Raw genomic sequence first — 5,239 nt, forward strand, 5'->3', positions numbered from 1 at the left:
GCAAATTTTGTGCTGGGGTAGTTTCAGGGTTTTTAGCATGGGGAAAAGTCGTTTTTATTTTAATTCACAATGTTTGCATACCATCTTTTTCAATTCCCACAATTTTTATATCAAACAATATTGGAGACCTGTAGGCCTATCTCAGAAAAGATCGTCTTCAAATTCAATAGTTTGCTAAAAAGATTTTTTTTTTAATTCTCACAATTTTTATATAAAACAGTATTGGAGACTTGTATCCAAGAAAAGATCGTCTTCAAATTCAATAGTTTGCTAAAAAGAAATTTTATTTTGAACTGAGTTCCCTTATTTTTGTATTGATGGATGGCTCACCCCTTTTTCATTAATTTGGTATAGCCCTTGTGGAACGTATATGCAAATTTTTACAGGTGCAATTTTTTTTCATCAAGCGATAACTCCCCCTCCCCGCAACGCCCATTTAGAAATATTTAGAGTGCCCGCGACTTCTATATTCCTCTATTTTTTAATAATATTCCTGTATTAAATATTTAATATTTGATATTCCTCCATTTAATAAATGTAGCCATAGAGGGCGGGCTTTCGATTAGTGCGGCGAAATTAACTTGTCCACTGATAATAACCCCACCAGGGGCGGATCCAGGAATTTTACCAGTATATTATTACCAGTATATTTTTTTGGGGGTGTCACAGTGGGGGGAGGGGGGGGGGGTTGCATTAATTTTAATTAGTTTCTATGACAAAAACAATTGACAGAGCTGGGGGGCGTTTTGACCCCCAAACCCCTCCCCCCCCCCCCCCCCGAATCCATGCCTGCCCACCTCCGCCCAAAAAAATGGAGACAGCTTAATTTAATTTTACAAAAACATTTTTTAGGGAATATCGAAGGGAAGTCAAACAAAAAGTGCGTTTTGTTCTTAAAGTACAGTTGTTTATTGGTAGTGGGGCCTACACAAGTATCATTAATTCATGAAAGGGGATGAATTGAAGAGGGGGTGTTAATAGGTAAAGTTCTATTTTTTGTTCATTGGGTGCTAGAAAAATATTTGTAAAAGGCTTTTTGTTTTCAAATAAGAGTCACCGTGGTGTCGCTAAGCCCACAACAGCAAAACACAACAGGTCCACAACAAAACAATGTAATCAAACAACGATTCATTCAAGACAACTTCAACTTATTTGAAGATGTCCTGAAGTAATCAAAGAAGCTGTCTTGCAGACTGAAGTGGGGGCCACTAGAAATGCCTTTAAGATTAATCCACCAGGGAACAAGTGAAGACGACTGTTTTCAACACGAAATTGTAGTCTATTCATCCCCGCCCGTTGCCACTTTATAATACAAAGAAAGAGAAGAAACACTGCCCCCCCCCCATAAATGTGATCTAGCCCCGCCCCTCCACATAAGGAATTAGCAACAACTGGCCTGTCGGTGACCCTTTTCTTCAATCCCCCAACAATAAATGCTTCTGATCCATCAGTGATTTAGCTGTCAACTCATTGTTTTTATTGCATGAAGTAAATTTGTGATTGGGTTGATATAATTTCTAAGGAATTTCTTTTGATATCCTCATTATGAAGCCTGCATGCATGGGCGTCGTGAGGGGGGGGGGGGGCAAGGGGGCACTCCCCCCCTCCCTCCCTGGAAAACGGGGGGGGGGGGGGAGGAAAAGGGGAGGGGGGTAAGGAAAAAGAGGTGCGAAGCCATATTGCTGTTAATTTAATTTGATGGGGGGGGGGTAGGGCAAATTCTCCCCTGCTGACGCTCGGAAAAGTGATAAATTGAGAATTTTGGGGAAAAATTTGTGTAGACGCCCATGCCTGCATGCCTGATTACAAAACCCAAGTGGTGACCCAGCTGTAGAATTCAGAGGCGGGAGATTGGTCCATCACTGAGGGAGGAATGGAGGCATAACACAACAATCATCTAACCTCAAAGATTTCTCCTTGATTGACTCAAGTCATTGCATGCAATGATTTATTACATGATAATAATAATACAAAGTACACAATGTCATATAAAAATCCCGGACGTCTTAAACTTTGCCCAAAATATCTGGAAAAACAAAAGAAGAGATCAGAAATGTTTTTGCACCAATAACAAATAATACAAATGACTTACAAATTCCAACATTTCTCTACACATAGTTAACCAATAAACTTACTTCCGCCAAACAGTGCAAATATCAGATATATAATTTTTATTTTCAAGTTAATCCTAAAGGGGCCGGGTTATTTTGACCATCTCTCAGCCGGAAGGGGGGGGGGGGGCGGATTCCGCCCCCCCTAAGATCTCGGCCATCGAGTGACGAACAATTTTGAAACTCGGCACATGCATAGAGCAACTCTTCCTAAACATACCCAAGAAATTTCATGACTATAGGTCAAAGGGTTTTGGAATTATGGCTAATTAATTATTCATATGTACGAATGGCAATTCTGCTCTGTGTACACGACGTTTATGCAAAAATTCAGTTTTCACGGCGCATAGCGCCGGAAAAGTTTTTGCTACGCGGCAACCCGTGGTCCGATTTTTATGTTTTTGGTATCAAAAGATGCGCAAAGCTCGAGGCTAAAAAGTCCTAACAGCTCGGGTCGCGAAATTTTTTTTTTAGAGGCTATCACGGAAAATGTTGAGGGGGGGGGGCATTCCGCCCCCCCCGGCCCCTTTAGGGTTAAGACAAGATAAGTTTGCGGTAGCACCTTGTGAATAAATCTCTTTTGTGAGTATGTGTGGTTCTGAAAAGAACTAGAGGGACTTAATGTTTCGAACAGTTTGCTCTCGATCTGCCCATCGTCAGGAGAATGAGGGATTCCAACGATGATGAGATGTTATACGGATGGGTGCAGGGAGGCATGAAAAGGATGCAAACTGGTGAAGCTCGAAACCGGTGAAGCTGAGAAGGATGCAAGTTGACTGATTTATTCACATGGTGCTACCGCAAACTAATCTTATCGTAGTATCTTTCCACCATGCAAACTTTCAAATCTTGTTTTTAAGTTAAATAAACAAATTGACTGTAGCAGGATGACTGTTCCGGATTACCGTACCGGAACAGGAATCCGGAGGTCACAGGGTCAAACCAGCTCCAGTCAATTTCTTTGTTCAACTTTCACGTTATTATAATGCACCGAGTCAGTTCTCCTTTGTGGTTTATTTTTATGACAGAAACCAAACTATCCAGAAGTCAGCAGATTATCTTGACTTAGAGTCCGTGCCCGAGTGATGACCTTATCTTACAGAGTTGCAATTTAATGATCACAAGATACAAATTACAATTATGTAGTTTGTAAACCATGGCTTAAAGGCATAGGAACATTTGTATTTCGTGCAATTTGTTTGTTTCCAATATATGTAATATTATCACTGTTCACAGAAGAATACTCTAAACCTAACATGTTGAAGCTTTGGATATTACACTTTTCAAGAAAAGAGTGAAATATCCATGCACAAACTTTTGATCAATAAACGCGATTTCGTCCATAGAACTCTTATTTCAAAAATCAGTCAATTGACTTGGAAATCACCTACATTTTTTTATTTCTTCTTAATGACAGCAAGCCAGATGGAATAATTTCACGGGGTGTTTAGTACCAGTACGATCTTTAATCCAAGTGAGCTTTTTGATTACAATTCGGTAGGTTACTTTTGGGATAAATACAAATGATCCCATCCCATATCCCTTGAAATATGTAAATTAATGAGTAAAAAAATCCCCGTCATTTAAAATTGCACTCAGTTCAGCTTCGTAAATACAGTGTTTAAATCTCATTTTAATCAAAATCTTGTCATGCCAGCAACAACAGTTAAACATTTTAACATTCAGTTTTCATTTCCAATGTGAATAAATCAAAATGTTGATTCAAAGTATACTTTTTCTCTCCTGCAGAACTGCTTTTACCAAATTGAATGGTTGCCTTTGGGCATGTTATAAACGACTGTTATCACCTGGGCAACTGCAAAATATCAAAACTGTTAGAAACAAAAATGTAAGTTTTTGTACAGAATATTGATCATACTTGGAACAAACCAATCTAGTGTCAATCAATACTTTGAAGAGGCTTGCAATGATAAAAACAAGCAAATTGTCCACTTGCACCTATTTCAACACAATCAGAAACACAGAAACATTTGCGCGTATACAACAATTGCAAACGATTGGTCCTGAATGAGCAAACATGACTGTCCTCTGACAAAAATGCATCATTTGACAATGCAACATTCTACATGTATATATTATACATGAATTGTTTGACAGTATGAACACTGGTTTAGTAACTCTCAATATGGACATAGGCCTATAGTTGAATAGTAAACAAAATCCATGTTATACTGTCCTTACACAACTGGACCACTTTAAAAGTATATTACATAAACAGTCAAGGTTAAAGATCTATACACAAGTTAGCAAACTGGAATCATAATTTTTGTCATTTTATGCATAATTTACATTAATTTACACAAACGATTTGATAAAGAATGAAGCACAAACACTAAAAAGAAACGTCTGTTTGAAAGGCGTGAAGTTGCGAGAATTTTCTGAATTTGTACATAAGGCAAACGCTAAACAATTCCAAAGTACCCGAGGTTTGGGGTATTATGCTGTATACTAAGTTTTGCACAGCACTGGTCTATGGAAGGGTGTCGTGCAGCCATTTGCATGTGGTCACATTAGTTTGTTGGAATGCCATATTACTACATTGATCGGATAACAGGGTAGGAGGAGGCCTTTGTCACAAAAGTTGAAGACATCTCACACAACTTTTCCCTAAGATGATGCGATACAAGATAATTTTCTCAAAAGAAATGGAAAGGAGAGGTGGATTCTCCTGTTTAATTGACGATTAGATTGTAGATTTATAATAGTACTCAGAGGTCACCCAAGATACAAGGTAAATTTAATATCACTTTCAAGTGACACCCAGAGTGCTTAGTACAGTGCTATTATGTTTGAAGATTTCAATGAATCATTTTGTACAGGAATTGTTGATTGACTTTTCACATTGATTGATTGATTGATTAATTGATGGATTGAATAATTTTTTTTTGGGGGGGGGGGGGCTGGGGGTTCAGTAGAATGAAGAACTATGCTTGGTATATTTGTATTCATAATGTAAGAGGATTTGGAATACATCTATTTGTATTGAAACCTTTTTGTTGACTTTTTCATTCATTATTGAGCCCCTTATTGTCCTTTGTACGCAACAGTTTTTGTTGTAATTGATTTGTTTTTGTTTTTCGCTTTTTAGTCATTTCTGTCTGTTGGGG

This window comes from Patiria miniata, unplaced genomic scaffold, assembly GCF_015706575.1.
Source record: "Patiria miniata isolate m_02_andy unplaced genomic scaffold, ASM1570657v1 HiC_scaffold_25, whole genome shotgun sequence".
Lineage (NCBI taxonomy): Eukaryota > Metazoa > Echinodermata > Asteroidea > Valvatida > Asterinidae > Patiria > Patiria miniata.